This window comes from Panulirus ornatus, chromosome 2, assembly GCF_036320965.1.
Source record: "Panulirus ornatus isolate Po-2019 chromosome 2, ASM3632096v1, whole genome shotgun sequence".
Classification (NCBI taxonomy): Eukaryota; Metazoa; Arthropoda; class Malacostraca; order Decapoda; family Palinuridae; genus Panulirus; species Panulirus ornatus.
In genome coordinates, this window is record NC_092225.1 from 103893713 (window position 1) to 103911212 (window position 17500).

Sequence of the window (17500 nt, forward strand, 5' to 3'; positions counted from 1 at the left end):
TGCAAGATTTCCACAACAATATTTCCCCTTTAATCCTGAAGCTCTTGAATGGGATCCTCTAGGGAACACTTCTTTCTCCCACTCTCTCCATCCAGTCTCATTCTACAGAACCTTGGCACACCCGCTCTACACCAGCCAAAATGTGAAAGTCCTCCCCTGTACAGACGACCTCTTCCTAGAGCTACAAAATACAACAGGATGTTTATATCCCCAGAAAGACCTCCCTGTAACCCCCTTAACCCCTGACTGATATGAATCGAGTCTATATTTTCCCGTAACCCAATGGTAGTTAACAGCCACGCCCACTCAGCCAAGCTACAGCCAAACTAAGTCCGACGTACGACACACAAACATGACATTCACTCCCCAAACCACGACCAATATCAACACAAGGGCTATAAACATACCAAGGTCACCTTGAGAGCCCTTACCTGCACCATCCCTCAATATCTTCTACGAACAGATCATCCTAATCTACGTCTCATCTCTTAGATCATCTACTCTTTTAAAAGCTCATGTAACAAAGCTACTCACCACACAATATAGAGCACTCAGGCCAAACGCTGGTTACTTAACACCTCCAGACTACAGTCATCATCTGTAGACTACAGTTATTACCTGCCTGCAGACTACAGTTATCATCTGTAGACTACAGTTATTACCTGCCTGCAGACTACAGTCATCATCTGTAGACTACAGTTATTACCTGCCTGCAGACTACAGTCATCACATGCAAAACAATATAGATTTACCTCCAACACGAACCTATCTCAGTCTGCTCTGTGTCTAAACATTTGCAACAGCACATGACCCCACCCACCCAGACTACCTCGCAACCAACCAACAACCTGAAGTAAAAGGTTCACGCAAGTCTTACACTCAAGCATCCTCCTCTCGCAAATTCCTCTTCCCCTCTCAAACATAACATTTACTCTGTGTTAAGTCGATAAGCACTTGACAAACCCCATCCCCCCAACCCACCAACACAGTTTCGCCAGAGGGAGGTAGCGTCAGGAACAAAAGAATAACAGCCGCTTTTACGCACATCCACTGTCTAGTCACGTATAATGTATAGAAACCAGAGTTACACTCCAGAAGAAAAACCCTCAGTCTACTCTAGGGTTTACCTTGACCTCTTCGTATGTCTTGATATAGCCCAGTGACAACACGTCCCCCCCCTCATCCAACGTCAGTCCAAATCGTTTTATCCTATGCACGCTTCTCACCCTCCTGAATGTTTTAGCACCATAACTTACCTCGACTCTGAGACAGGACGTCCAAGTTTTTTTGATCAGACATAATATCTATTTGTTTCTTTCTTTTCCTGAAGGTTACATCCTTCTTGTACACTTCTACATTCAGACACCAGAGCCTGAACCAGCCAGGACAAGTTCTCTCGTGGCTGTACCCTCTGTTCCTTTATTAGAAAGTGACAATACAAGATTTGAAGGGTTTTGAAGTCACTTCTGCTCCTGTCATTTGCCTCTTACGATATGCAGGATATATATATATATATATATATATATATATATATATATATATATATATATATATATATATATATATATATATATATATATGTATATATATATATATATACATATATATATATATATATATATATATATATATATATATATATATATATATATATATATATATATATATATATATATATATATATATGGTGGACTAATAAAACATAGACTAATTGTGAAAACAACGATGATCAAATTTGATAAAAATGTGATGTTTCCTGACTCCCAAACAGTTGTAACTGGCAAGTGAAGAGTTCACAAAGAAGCTTCATAGTGGATGAATGCGCCACACTCACACACCAGCTCTGAAATCAATATGTGAACCCTGACAGAACTTGGTTTTAACCTTTCCTATACAATAGTCACGAGACATACAACTGTCGTAATGTATATCAAGATATATATCAATATATAAATCTTTGGTTAACTTTGGTGTTGTGACCTGATTAAGATCACGAGTTTGACCTCAATAATGTATTTCTCTCCACTCTGACTAACATAACAAAAGACTTCTTTTTTATCCTGAGATACAATTTTCATTTCTCATCCCATTTTTTTTTTGCATATCCATAGATCACTGGGAAATTATAAAGAAAAGTTGAAAAGTTAATAAGTGAAGTGGGATTTTATGATCCCAGAAACTTTGTGTTCATTTTACATGAACAATATTATGGTTAATGGGATTGAAGTGTCATGAGTGAAGCCCTGATTGGCATGAATGTGGCCCGGGCCATCAGAGTAGTCCACTAACTGTCATGAGTAAGTTCCAAACTGTCACGAATGGGACCGTAATTGTCATGAGTGTGGCCCATGAACCTCATGGCAGGGTGAGTGGGGTCTTTCTGAAAGAGTGAATGGTGATTAAGAATCAGTAGAGGTCAACTCTTTCGAGAGAGGGAGGGAGTGACACCTGACTCTCCCTCAAGTGGCCTTGAGGGAGAGCCGAGTGCTATGAGCGTAAGTAGAGTGGACCTTGTGATGGAGTGAGGGGGCGTGTCCACTCTCACTGGAGTGAGTGGTGTGTTTTGTCTCACTCTGCTGAGTACCGTGAGAGAGTGAGTAGGGGTTCATTGGGTTTTGAGTGAGTGTTGTGATATGTGAGTGGGATTTGATCTTCATCATGTAAGCTTTGTGAGTGAGTGAGTACTACACTCACCACCGCTACCTTGTGAGGTACTCAGTAAGGCCTGGACGTGGTGAGTGTGGTATAACTTGTGGCAATGAGGAGGGTGAGGGAGCAACACTCTGGCGACGCCTCTTGTTTACTCTGTTGCGAATACCCCCTCCTCCTCCTCTCCCTCCCCCTCACTCTCCCTCCCCTCTCCACTTCTCCCCCTCACTCTCCCACCTTTCCGATGGCCACGACACAATGCCTCACTACCCCCCTGCTCTCCCCACCTTCCATGGCCACGACAGCGACATCGATTGGCTTCGGCTGGTTCGTGGACGCTCATGGCCAGACAGGAGGAGGTGACGATCCATTTCGTTCCAGTGAGCAACACCTTGGACTGAGTAGACGTCTACCATGAAGACTGACGTAAGTCAAAGGATCAGTCAAAGAGTAAAGAAAAATAAGGTCCTTGAGACTTTATTGGATGATTAGGAAAGAATGTATTTCCTTTGCCAGAGTCTGACGATTATAGAAATGAATTTAAGGCATGATCCTGAACACATGGTCATGAGGAAACTCTCAAAATGCCGCAGGACATAGTGGTATCCTGAGCTCTGGATCCTCACACACTTGGTGAGGGAAGTGAAGGATCCCCTCTCACTCAGGATACGCTGGGAGAGTAAGTGAGAGGAGTGAAGGATTCCCTCTCACTCACGATACGCTGGTGAGAGTATGTGAGGGGAGTGAAGGATTCCTTCTCACTCACGATACGCTGGTGAGAGTGTGTGAGGAGAGTGAAGGATTCCCTCTCTCTCAGGACACGCTGGGGAGAGTATGTGAGGGGAGTGAAGGATTCCCTCTCACTCACGATACACTGGTGAGAGTGTGTGAGGGGAGTGAAGGATTCCCTCTCACTCAGGACACGCTGGGGAGAGTGTGTGAGAGGAGTGTGGGTTCCTCCCTCACTAACCTTCAGATATCAACAAAGCGGAGGAGGAGGCTTGTTGACATTAGTGACGTCGTGTGGGGGGAGGAAGGGGGGGAGGGGGGGATGTGTTCAGCCGCTGGAAATGGAAAATTGCCTCCAACTTCCTGCTGGCTAGATACACACACGCGGGTAATTGATATTCCGAGATGCACTGGGAAATGTCTGCAGACCAGGTGATGTTCGGTAAGTCGGTGCGTCGCGTGATTGCTACGTGGCCGTCGGGCAACTCAAAGCCGTTGTGAAGTCTATTTCTTTCCTTACTCGGAGGAGTTTTAGAACTCTTTACCTTCACATGTCCTTCTTGGTATGCACGACCTGTGCCTTTTTGATATACATATATATATATATATATATACATATAAAAAACAGGCTTTCCATTTCCTAAAAAAATTTAGATTACTCTTCCTCTTTTCTCCTTGCTTTTCTATTCCTCCCATTCATTTTTATGCTTCATTCAAAGCCTGGCCTCACTGATGGCTTTTGTCCGTGACTGGAACCAGCGACCCAAGATGGGAAAGCCTTAAGATTCTCGTCAACAGCGGATCTCTACACAGCTGACGCTCAAGGACGCTATACTTTAGATTCACGCACAAAACGTCTCATGCCAGACTGACAAAGGGAATTTCTTTTCTGAGATTTAGAGAGACTTTGAGTGTTATCATCTCTGAAGTCAAGAACCTGAAGTAAGGCAAGATTTGCAGAAGCTTAAAAGTAATAAGCCAGGTGGAGCTTAGCTTCTGCTGGAGAATACGAGGACTGGAGGAGGGAAAGCTTGTGACGTAAAGGACAGAAACTAAACACAGAAAATGAAACGGAAAGGAAACTGAACTGTGTGAGGAAAGACTGAAATGTGACTGTGATGAGAAGGACCGACCATAGATCCAGAAGTGAAGAAACTTCGAAACTAAACACTAAAGTAAAGAACTAGAACGAAACTTCGGGAAGTAGAGAAGTAAAACTAAACCTTGTGAAGTTGAGAAAGACTGAAATTTAATTGTGAAGTGAAAAACCAATGAGGATAGTCTTTGTGAAGAATGTCTGACACGAAATTTGGAGAATGAAGGACTGATACAAGACTCTGTGAATCTGAAAAAGAATTGAAACCTAACGTTTTGGAATGTAGAGCTGAACACAACTCACGAAAGCGTGTGTAATGATGTCAGATTTCCTGTCGTTAATCTGGAGCAGAAACTTCGTCCAACATGATAATCCTGTGACGTCTAATACTAAATATGATTATTGGTTTTACGAAGAAACAAAATGTTACATAATATCATCATGCTCTTCATACAGGAATGTTTGAGAGGGAGTGAGAGACTTTAACATTATAAAGTGTGCAGTTTTCTAAACTCAGAGACAATTATGCTGTCGAGGAAACGATAACATTTACTCTTCGCACAGCTTCAACTGCGGCTACATCTTGAGGAGGGACACAGTGGTGTGAGGAGAGACACGTATTACAGTGGTGTGAGGAGAGACACGTATTACAGTGGTGTGAGGAGAGACACGTATTACAGTGGTGTGAGGAGAGACACGTATTACAGTGGTGTGAGGAGAGACACGTATTACAGTGGTGTGAGGAGAGACACGTATTACAGTGGTGTGAGGAGAGACACGTATTACAGTGGTGTGAGGAGAGACGTGTGGTTTACCGTCCCTTACCTCACCAACTGACGAAGGTGGAGGATGGTTGCACGTGTGAGGTGATGAGGGCCGGGAGTCGGCCCTGGGCCAGAGAGCCCTAGAGAACCCGCTAGGCACAGTAATTGGTAAACCCTCGATGCTGGTCGTGTCTAGGGCTCAGGGCCAGTGCATGTGTCCCTGACGCGTGGCCAGGTTAGGGGTTACAACGGTCCATCCATCAGGGTTTAGGGTTCTTCCATAACCCTTATTGTATGACTGGAGAAGGTTGAGTCTTCCCTCCGTCGTCAGGGGTTCAGGGTTCCCTCGTGACCCTTGATGTTTGGTTAGGGAAGGTTAGTCATACTCCCCTGCTCACCTGACGATGAATCAAGTCATCGGCGAAATGTTGTCCCACCGGACCTGCCCCGGCCCAGGGCCCGGCCTGGCCCTGCAGGAGGACCCTCACCTTGCCACCCTGGGGCCCTTAATGTAGCCAGTGTAGTCAAGACTAGCCAGTGGCAGTGTTACCAACACCTTTACGTCTCAAACAGTGAACACATCTGACAGAATTACCACCTTACGTGCACCTGACCACAGATCACTTAATGACCTAACTACCCTAGTGTTCGCAGCTAATTACTGATGATGAGGTAGTTAGAAAATCTACTCGTCATAAATGTTTAGTTAAAGAACATACCTCGTGGCAGTGCGTGTAGATATCCTAGATAAAGACTTATGGATCAATAACCCTTTTGTTCGACGCGTCACGTGAATATAATGTCCTAATGGAGAGCCAAGGCATTAGCTGAGTGGCAGTACTACCGACCCCGCAACCGAAAGGTCATGAGTTCGAGAGAGTCTTATATGGCGCTGTGGTATACGCTGCATATCTACCCGAGGAGTCCTGAGTTCGAATCACTTATTGGGGACGTTATGTTATTATTCATTGTCCTCTTCCTGGCAAGTCTTCCAATTTATCAGGATTAACCAGACTGGTAAATCAACATCCAGTATGTACGGTACGAACATGGTACGTGTTCCTGCAGGCTGGGTAATCCATCATGGAATTTGTTTTTTCTACCAAGGAAGAAGTTAGAATAAACTCTTTTGTCAAGACAGATTAAGTCATGTTCCTCTGGCAAGGTTAGGTTAGGTTAGGTTAGGTTAGGACCAACCTTTGATCAAGGTGAGGCAGAGTCAGCTGTTAGCCAAAGCTAGATGTAACGCAGGTGTTAGGCAAGTCTAGATTAAACCCGGCTGCTAAGCAAACCTAGGTTAGACCCGGCTGTTAGGCAAGGTTAGATTAGACCCAGTTGTTAGGCAACGCTATATTAGACTGAGCTGCCAGACATGACAAGGTTAGGACCAACTGTTAAACTGTATTAGGTTAGATCTGACCACCAGCCATGAAGGTGAGCATCATTGCAGGATCTATCATCATCACCGAGAGTGTACAACTCAATTTCTCTCTGTACATTATTATTCATGAAATAGAACGATCAACGTAATTAAGTGCTGAAATGATACTCCATCACTAATTAAAGAAATGCATACCCTAAAGATGAATTTGATTTTGATTATGACATAATCACCCTAAACAAGAAACGTAGATGTGATAGTTCAATATCAGGTAATTACATCAGCAGAATCTATATTGCTTAATGAACATGATTTCATAATCCAATACTATGATTATAGTATTATGCGGTGAGCAGATATATATTTTCTCTGTGATACAACATGAAAAATCTTCATTAGGGGCCTGATAATCGAGACTTAATTATCGTTCATCATTGTGTCGGAAGAAATGTTCAAAATAATTTTCATGTCTAGAGATTCATGGCTTCATGTATATATGTACATACATTGATCAACAGGATTCAAACCTCTCTGTTGGTGTATTTACATTTGTCTGTCCATCGAAATACATATATATATATATATATATATATATATATATATATATATATTTATTTTTTTTGTCGCTGTTTCCCGCGTTTGCGAGGTAGCGCAAGGAAACAGACGAAAGAAATGGCCCAACCCACCTCCATACACATGTATATACATACGTCCACACACGCAAATATACATACCTACACAGCTTTCCATGGTTTACCCCAGACGCTTCACATGCCCTGATTCAATCCACTGACAGCACGTCAACCCCGGTATACCACATCGATCCAATTCACTCTACTCCTTGCCCTCCTTTCACCCTCCTGCATGTTCAGGCCCCGATCACACAAAATCTTTTTCACTCCATCTTTCCACCTCTAATTTGGTCTCCCACTTCTCCTCGTTCCCTCCACCTCCGACACATATATCCTCTTGGTCAATCTTTCCTCACTCATTCTCTCCATGTGCCCAAACCATTTCAAAACACCCTCTTCTGTTCTCTCAACCACACTCTTTTTATTTCCACACATCTCTCTTACCCTTACGTTACTTACTCGATCAAACCACCTCACACCACACATTGTCCTCAAACATCTCATTTCCAGCATATCCATCCTCCTATGCACAACTTTATCCATAGCCCACGCCTCGCAACCATACAATATTGTTGGAACCACTATTCCTTCAAACATACCCATTTTGCTTTCCGAGATAATGTTCTCGACTTCCACACATTCTTCAAGGCTCACAGGATTTTCGCCCCCTCCCCCACCCTATGATTCACTTCCGCTTCCATGGTTCCATCCGCTGCCAGATCCACTCCCAGATATCTAAAACACTTTACTTCCTCCAGTTTTTCTCCATTCAAACTAACCTCCCAATTGACTTGACCCTCACCCCTACTGTACCTAATTACCTTGCTCTTATTCACATTTACTCTTAACTTTCTTCTTTCACACACTTTACCAAACTCAGTCACCAGCTTCTGCAGTTTCTCATATAAATCAGCCACCAGCGCTGTATCATCAGCGAACAACAACTGACTCACTTCCCAAGCTCTCTCATCCACAACAGACTTCATACTTGCCCCACTTTCCAAAAACTCTTGCATTCACCTCCCTAACAACCCCATCCATAAACAAATTAAACAATCATGGAGACATCACACACCCCTGCCGCAAACCTACATTCACTGAGAACCAATCACTTTCCTCTCTTCCTACACGTACACATGCCTTACATCCTCGATAAAAACTTTTCACTGCTTCTAACAACTTGCCTCCCACGCCATATATTCTTAATACCTTCCACAGAGCATCTCTATCAACTCTATAATATGCCTTCTCCAGATCCATATATGCTACATACAAATCCATTTGCTTTTCTAAGTATGTCTCACATACATTCTTGAAAGCAAACACCTGATCCACACATCCTCTACCACTTCTGAAATCACACTGCTCTTCCCCAATCTCATGCTCTGTACATGCCTTCACCCTCTCTATCAGTACCCTCCCATATAATTTACCAGGAATACTCAACAAACTTATACCTCTGTAATTTGAGCACTCACTCTTATCCCCTTTGCCTTTATACAATGGCACTATGCACGCATTCCGCCAATCCTCAGGCACCTCACCATGAGTCATACATACATTAGATAACCTTACCAAGCAGTCAATAATACAGTCACCCCCTTTTTTAATAAATTCCACTGCAATACCATCCAAACCTGCTGCCTTGCCGGCTTTCATCTTCCGCAAAGCTTTTACTACCTCTTCTCTGTTTACAAAATCATTTTCCCTAATCCTCTCACTTTGCACTCCACCTCGACCAAAACACCCTATATCTGCCACTCTATCATCAAACACATTCAACAAACCTTCAAAATACTCACTCCATCTCCTTCTCACATCACCACCACCTGTTATCACCTCCCCATTTGCGCCCTTCACTGAAGTTCCCATTTGCTCCCTTGTCTTACGCACTTTATTTACCTCCTTCCAGAACATCTTTTTATTCTCCCTAAAATTTAATGATACTCTCTCACCCCAACCCTTGTTTGCCCTCTTTTTCACCTCTTGCACCTTTCTCTTGACCTCCTGTCTCTTTCTTTTATACATCTCCCACTCAATTGCATTTTTTCCCTGCAAAAATCGTCCAAATGCCTCTCTCTTCTCTTTCACTAATAATCTTACTTCTTCATCCCACCACTCACTACCCTTTCTAATCAACCCACCTCCCACTCTTCTCATGCCACAAGCATCTTTTGCGCAATCCATCACTGATTCCCTAAATACATCCCATTCCTCCCCCACTCCCCTTACTTTCATTGCCTTCATCCATTCCTGGCGCTACCCCACCCCACAGGAAACAACATCGCTACCCCCTGCTTCAGTGAGGTAGCGCTAGGAAAACAGACAAAAAAGGCCACATTCGTTCACAATCAGATCCCAATACACATCCAGGCCCCACAAACCTTTCCATAGTTTTCCCTAGACGTTTCACATGCCCTGGTTCAGTCCACTGATAGGACGTCGACCCCGGTATACCAGATCGTTCCAATTAACTCTATTCCTTGCACGCCTCTCACTTTTCTGTATGTTTAGGCCCAGATTGCACAAAATCTTTTTCACTGTATCCTTCCACCTCCAATTTGGTCTCCCGCTTCTCCTTGTTCCCTCCACCTCTGACACATATATTCTCCTTGTCGACCTTTTCTCACTCATTCTCTCCATATGTCCAAACCATTTCAACACACCCTCTTCTGCTCTATGAACCACACTCTTTTTATTACCAGACTTCTCTCTTACCCTTTCATATATTTGAATCATGTGACCAGAGAAACCCCTTTTTAAGTCTCATATAACACTCAGCACCAGGACGAACGCCCGGGACCACAGGTGTAGTGAAGTTCATCTGTCTTGTCAGGGTAAGTGTAGAGCAGCTGGGAAGCAGGTGTTCGGTGTCTTCAACCAAGAAGTTTCATCTTGGGCATGAGTGGTCCTGTGATATGTGGAATCGATGTTTGTATTGTTGAAGAGACGTGTGGTGTCCACAGAGCAGGCATGCAAATGGGACTCTTGTTTGTCTGGATAGTGTAGTTTCAGATAGGTGTATGTCTGGTGAAATGGAGTGCAAGATTGGGTGTGGGAGATGGTTGTTTAGCGCCATCGCTTCATTTCGGTTTGAATATGTTTTCTCTGTGCATTTGCTGTGGGAGGGCAGAATCTCTGAGTATAGTTCACACACACACACACACACACACACACACACACACACACACACACACACACCCACACTCACACACACACACACACATATATATATATATATATATATATATATATATATATATATATATATATATATATACTACCTCTTCTCTGTTTACCAAATCATTTTCCCTAACCCTCTCACTTTGCACACCACCTCGACCAAAACACCCTATATCTGCCACTCTATCATCAAACACATTCAACAAACCTTCAAAATACTCACTCCATCTCTTTCTCACATCACCACTAGTTGTTATTACCTCCCCTGAAAGTTGATGGAGAGAGATGGGTGATTATTGGTGCATATGCACCTGGGCATGAGAAGAAAGATCATGAGAGGCAAGTGTTTTGGGAGCAGCTGAATGAGTGTGTTAGTGGTTTTGATGCACGAGACCGGGTTATAGTGATGGGTGATTTGAATGCAAAGGTGAGTAATGTGGAAGTTGAGGGAATAATTGGTATACATGGGGTGTTCAGTGTTGTAAATGGAAATGGTGAAGAGCTTGTAGATTTATGTGCTGAAAAAGGACTGGTGATTGGGAATACCTGGTTTAAAAAGCGAGATATACATAAGTATACGTATGTAAGTAGGAGAGGTGGCCAGAGAGCGTTATTGGATTACGTGTTAATTGACAGGCGCGCGAAAGAGAGACTTTTGGATGTTAATGTGCTGAGAGGTGCAACTGGAGGGATGTCTGATCATTATCTTGTGGAGACTAAGGTGAAGATTTGTATGGGTTTTCAGAGAAGAAGAGTGAATGTTGGGGTGAAGAGGGTGGTGAGAGTAAGTGAGCTTGGGAAGGAGACTTGTGTGAGGAAGTACCAGGAGAGACTGAGTACAGAATGGAAAAATGTGAGAACAATGGAAGTAAGGGGAGTGGGGGAGGAATGGGATGTATTTAGGGAATCAGTGATGGATTGCGCAAAAGATGCTCGTGGCATGAGAAGAGTGGGAGGTGGGTTGATCAGAAAGGGTAGTGAGTGGTAGGATGAAAAAGTAAGATTATTAGTGAAAGAGAAGAGAGAGGCATTTGGACGATTTTTGCAGGGGAAAAATGCAATTGAGTGGGAGATGTATAAAAGAAAGAGACAGGAGGTCAAGAGAAAGGTGCAAGAGGTGAAAAAGAGGGCAAACAAGAGTTGGGGTGAGAGAGTATCATTAAATTTTAGGGAGAATAAAAAGATGTTCTGGAAGGAGGTAAATAAAGTGCGTAAGACAAGGGAGCAAATGGGAACTTCAGTGAAGGGCGCACAACTCTATCCATAGCCCACGCCTCGCAACCATACAGCACTGCTGGAACCACTATTCCTTCAAACATACCCATTTTTGCTTTCCGAGATAATGTTCTCGACTTCCAAACATTCATCAAGGCTCCCAGAATTTTCGCACCCTCCCCCACCCTATGATTCACTTCCGCTTCCATGGTTCCATCCGCTGCCAGATCCACTCCCAGATACCTAAAACACTTTACTTCCTCCAGTTTTTCTCCATTCAAACTTACCTCCTAATTGACTTGACCCTCAACCCTACTGTACCTAATAACCTTGCTCTTATTCACATTTACTCTCAACTTTCTTCTTTCACACACTTTACCAAACTCAGTCACCAGCTTCTGCAGTTTCTCACATGAATCAGCCACCAGCGCTGTATCATCAGCGAACAACTACTGACTCACTTCCCAAGCTCTCTCATCCACAACAGACTTCATACTTGCCCCTCTTTCCAAAACTCTTGCATTCATCTCCCTAACAACCCCATCCATAAACAAATTAAACAACCATGGAGACATCACACACCCCTCCCGCAAACCTACATTCACTGAGAACCAATCACTTTCCTCTCTTCCTACACGTACACATGCCTTACATCCTCGATAAAAACTTTTCACTGCTTCTAACAACTTGCCTCCCACACCATATATTCTTAGTACCTTCCACAGAGCATCTCTATCAACTCAATCATATGCCTTCTCCAGATCCATAAATGCTACATACAAATCCATTTGCTTTTCTAAGTATTTCACACATACATTCTTCAAAGCAAACACCTGATCCACACATCCTCTACCACTTCTGAAACCACACTGCTCTTCCCCAATCTGATGCTCTGTACATGCCTTCACCCTCTTAATCAATACCCTCCCATATAATTTACCAGGAATACTCAACAAACTTATACCTCTGTAATTTGAGCAAGGGTAAGAGAAGGTAATGGTAAGAGAGATGTGTGGAAATAGAAAGAGTGTGGTTGAGAGAGCAGAATAGGGTGTTTTGAATGGTTTGGTCACATGGAGAGAATGAGTGAGGAAAGATTGACCAAGAGGATATATGTGTCAGAGGTGGAGGGAACGAGGAGAAGTGGGAGACCAAATTGGAGGTGGAAAGATGGAGTGAAAAAGATTTTGAGTGATCGGGGCCTGAACATGCAGGAGGGTGAAAGGTGTGCAAGGAATAGAGTGAATTGGAACGATGTTTTATACCGGGGTCGACGTGCTGTCAATGGATTGAACCAGGGCATGTGAAGCGTCTGGGGTAAACCATGGAAAGTTCTGTGGGGCCTGTATGTGGAAAGGGAGCTGTGGTTTCGGTGCATTATTACATGACAGCTAGAGACTGACTGTAAACGAATGGGGCCTTTGTTGTCTTTTCTTAGCGATACCTCGCACACATGAAGGGGGAGGGGGTTGTTATTCCATGTGTGGCGAGGTGGCGATGGGAATAAATAAAGGCAGACAGTATGAATTATGTACATGTGTATATATGTATATGTCTATTTGTGCATATATATGTATACATTGAGATGTATAGGTATGTATATTTGCGTGTGTGGACGTGTATGTATATACATGTGTATGTGGGTGGGTTGGGCCATTCTTTCGTCTGTTTCCTTGCGCTACCTTACTAACGCCGGAGACAGCGACAAAGCAAAATAAATAAAATAGATTAATAATATATATACATAGAGAGAGAGAGAGAGAGAGAGAGAGAGAGAGAGAGAGAGAGAGAGAGAGAGAGAGAGAGAGAGAGCGTTGATATGTAATGAAATGCCTGCAAAAAAAATATGTGGTGTTAGGCATATTGACTGTAGCAGTAATGATAGTGCACGAAGAAGACTTGGTGGTAGTGCAGTCTGACTGAGAGTTGAGCGAAGTGTGCTGAAATGGTTCGGACATATGGAGAGGATGAGCGACGAAAGATTGAATGAAAGGATCAAAGTGTTAGAAGTGAAGGGAGTAAGGGAGAGGGATCTTCTTGGATATGGAATGATGGGGTGAAGGAGGCTTTAGGGCAGCTTGGCGTGTACATTGAGGAGGATGAGAGGCGTGCTTGAGCTGGGATTAATTGGATCGATGTGCTGCATGCGGAAGCAGGGTGGGACGGTGGCTGAGCCTGGGTACACAAGGCGGTCAGAGAAAGCCATGGAGAAATCTGTATCGCATAGCTGTGGATGGTAAAGCTAGATAGATAGGTAGATACATAGAATGATAGATAGACGGATAGATAGATACATACATATATAGATAGATACATAGATTGACAGATAGAAAAATATTCTGCTCTACTCGAGGAATATAAATATCTCAGACTATAATGCTATTTCCCATACAGGCAATCTTCACACATTCTATAAAATATAGTCTACAATTTGTAGTCTGCAAGACAGACGCCATTTAGACCATCTGAATATGATGAAAATATATATTGTCATGAGCTTTGAGTATTCATGACATCATCGTAAGCTTTAGTTATGTTTCAATCAATACAATAAACATTATGTGCATGTATAAACCTATTACTTAATACGATATTTTTGCGTTCAAACCCATTTTGCATTTGTTTTATTTTCACACACTTTACTTACTGCCAGGTTACTGGAACCATTTATATGAGGTAACTGATGATATGTTCAGCAACAGATTGATAGTCGAAGTCTGTCCATCTCTCACCCTCACCCTCTCACTTTCTCTTGTCTCTCCTTATTCTCCCTCTCCTTTCTTTCCTCTATTCAACAGATTCTTCATCACCGGCTCCCTCCTCCCCTCTCCCTATTCTTCTCTTTCCCTTGGCTTTCCATTTTTTTCACATACCTCTTCGCCTCTCCTTTTGTCCATCCCTTCCTCCCTCACCAACCGCCTCTCGCCACCTACCGGAGTATATCCCAGTTCTTCACCAACGCCCACCAAGTACTATATCAGACAACAGGAACCGAGCTGATGGTATCCCCCGGCTATTGCGCCGTCTGAGGGACGTAGACTGTGTTACTTTCATCTCTTGATCGGCCCTGGGCAGGAGGTGAGTGCCCCGTAAAGGCAACAGATAAATGACCTCTGCGGAAGGAGGAGAGCGCTCCCTGCGGTAGCAAGTGGACGCCCCGCCTGCGGCAGGTGATCACCTCCTGTAGTAGAAGGTGAAAGCCTCACGCAGTAAGAGGGGTGAGCCCCTTCGGCAGGAGATGAATGCCCCTGCAGCAGGAGGTGAGCGGCAGCGGGAGATGAGCCGCCCCCTTGCGGCTGGAGGAACCTGTGCTAAGGACAGACTCTGGTGGTGAACGGAAGAGAAGTAATGACCATCTCTAATAAGATCCTACTGTTGTGTCTGTGAGGCCCTTAGTACCACCAGTCCACTCCAGGTCAGGATGGTCTGCATGGAACACCTAAAGTGGAAGTTGACTCAGAGAAGGAGCAAAAAAGAACAGTAGAAAATAGAGTTTGTTGATCCTGGAACTCACAAACGTTCGTTCAGTATCATGGAAAAACTAACAATATTTTGGTCATTAAATGAAAGTTGAAGAGAATCTGTTTAGGCTTCTCGTGTGAGGAACGTAAAGGAAAACTACTGGATTGGGAGGGACAGCTATAAACAAGAACGAGGAAATATTACCATCAAGGAAAAAGAGAAAAGCAACTCTAACAAGACCAAGTACAAGGAAAATTTTTTTTTTTTTTTTTTTTTTTTTTTTTATACTTTGTCGCTGTCTCCCGCGTTTGCGAGGTATGTATAGTTAAACAGGAATGGCAGAGGACAAATATAAAACAGTAGGAATAAGCAAAAGGCAGGTATACAGCAGCAGAACTTACCAGATGGCAAATATGTAGCATCGAAAACGAACAGAAAGGAGTTCCGAGCAGAAGGAACGAGCAGACGGTTGATATATAGCAGAGGGAGCAAGCAAAGCTCACAAAAATGCATCGGGAAAAAAGCAGAAAGCAGCTACAGAGCAGCGAAACAAGCAGAAAGCAGCTACAGAGCAGCGAAACAAGCAGAAAGCAACTACAGAGCAGCGAAACAAGCAGAAAGCTTAATACATAAGAGCAGGACCAAGCCCCAGGGGTGAGGGTAGGTGGGTGGGTGGGTAGCAGCAGATGCAGGAGGCCATCCGTCTTACGGAGATTTAAGCGAGAACCGGATTTCTCGGTTGCCCGCTATACTGCTGTGTTTATAGGGAGGAAGCGGTGCGTGGCGTGAGGAGGATTAATATAGTCAACTCACACTATTTAGATTGTCTTGTGTGTATGTGTGTGTGTGTGTGTGTGTGTGTGTGTGTGTGTGTGTGTGTGTGTGTTTCCTATTCTCTTATTTACAGTGGACTATTATACATTTTTCGATATTTTTTTTTTCCTGAACTGATGTTTACATGAACCTTCTTTTGTCTCTTTGTTTATCTCACACACACCTGGCCACACTTTGTTACTACACACACCTGGCCACACTTTGTTACCACACACACCTGGCCACACTTCGTGCACCACATACAGCTGGCCACACTTTGTGCACCACATGCAGCTGGCCATACTGTGTATTACACATCCCTGGCCACACTGTGTATTACCCCTGGCCACACTGTGTATTACCCCTGGCCACACTGTGTATTACCCCTAGCCACACTGTGTATTACCCCTGGCCACACTGTGTATTACCCCTGACCACACTGTGTATTACCCCTGGCCACACTGTGTATTACCCCTGGCCACACTGTGTATTACCCCTGGCCACACTGCGTATTACCCCTGGCCACACTGTGTATTACCCCTGGCCACACTGTGTATTACACACAACAGATCACACACTCTGAGGGGAGACCCTCATTCACTTGGTAAAGTTTTACTTTAAATGTTATAACTGATTCTGGTATCGATGTTTGCTGAAAAGATGAGAAATAAGGTCGTAAAACCATTGAATAAACCACTTAATTCTCTGACCTTGAGGGAGTAGAGAATGCTAAGCCACACCTCATTATGCTTACAGAAAACGGTGGTAGACGGCGCCAGCAATGATGACTACATCTTCTATATACCCCATTATCTTTCCCTGTCTATTTCTGTTCCTGTTTGGTTTATCTGTCTTCCTGATCATCTCTATGTACGTCCAATGCAATCCGTTCAGGTGTTTCGCATGTGTTCAGGTGTGTGACATCTGTTCGTATGTGTTCAGGTGTGTGACATCTGTTCGTATGTGTTCAGGTGTGTGACATATGTTCGTATGTGTTCAGGTGTGTGACATCTGTTCAGTTGTTTATCATTGTTTATGACCCCTGGAGAGCGAGAGACACATAAGACATAAGGTAGCACCATCCTCTACCTCAGTACAACACAATGACAGCGAAAGCCTTGTACGAGACTCGGATAACGAATGACGTCACGTGACTTTCTGTCAGTCAGTAAGGAGGAGCGGAGGGAGGCGGTGGAAGTTCATCTGAAGGAAACTGGAAGGTGGGGTGGTGTCTGTGCGTAGATGGACAAAGCAAGGTGGCGTCTGTGTCCAGAGGGACGAGGTGGGATGGATATCTGTGTATAGAAAAACATGGCTGTATGATGTCATGTAAAGACAGACAAGACTGGGATGGTGTCTGTGTAGTCACAAACAAGACCTGAGTGGCACCTGTACAGGAACAAACCAGGTCAGGATGAAGACTGTACGGGTCTAGGGTAGTTAGTGACTTGAGATAAAGACATGACACGTGTGAATGATGTAGTTTTATGAGATGTTGTGAACCCAGAGTCGAGAGGAAAAAAAATGTATAATATTCTCAAGAATTTTAGACTCCAAACGAATACAGTTCCCATGT

At 43.7% G+C, this 17500-nt stretch overlaps 1 protein-coding gene across 4 annotated transcripts in view; it reads right to left on the reverse strand.

The window, feature by feature from the left end:
* Positions 1-17500, reverse strand: part of LOC139759098 (uncharacterized) — a 339811-nt gene that overhangs the window by 54509 nt on the left and 267802 nt on the right. The window lies entirely within an intron of this gene.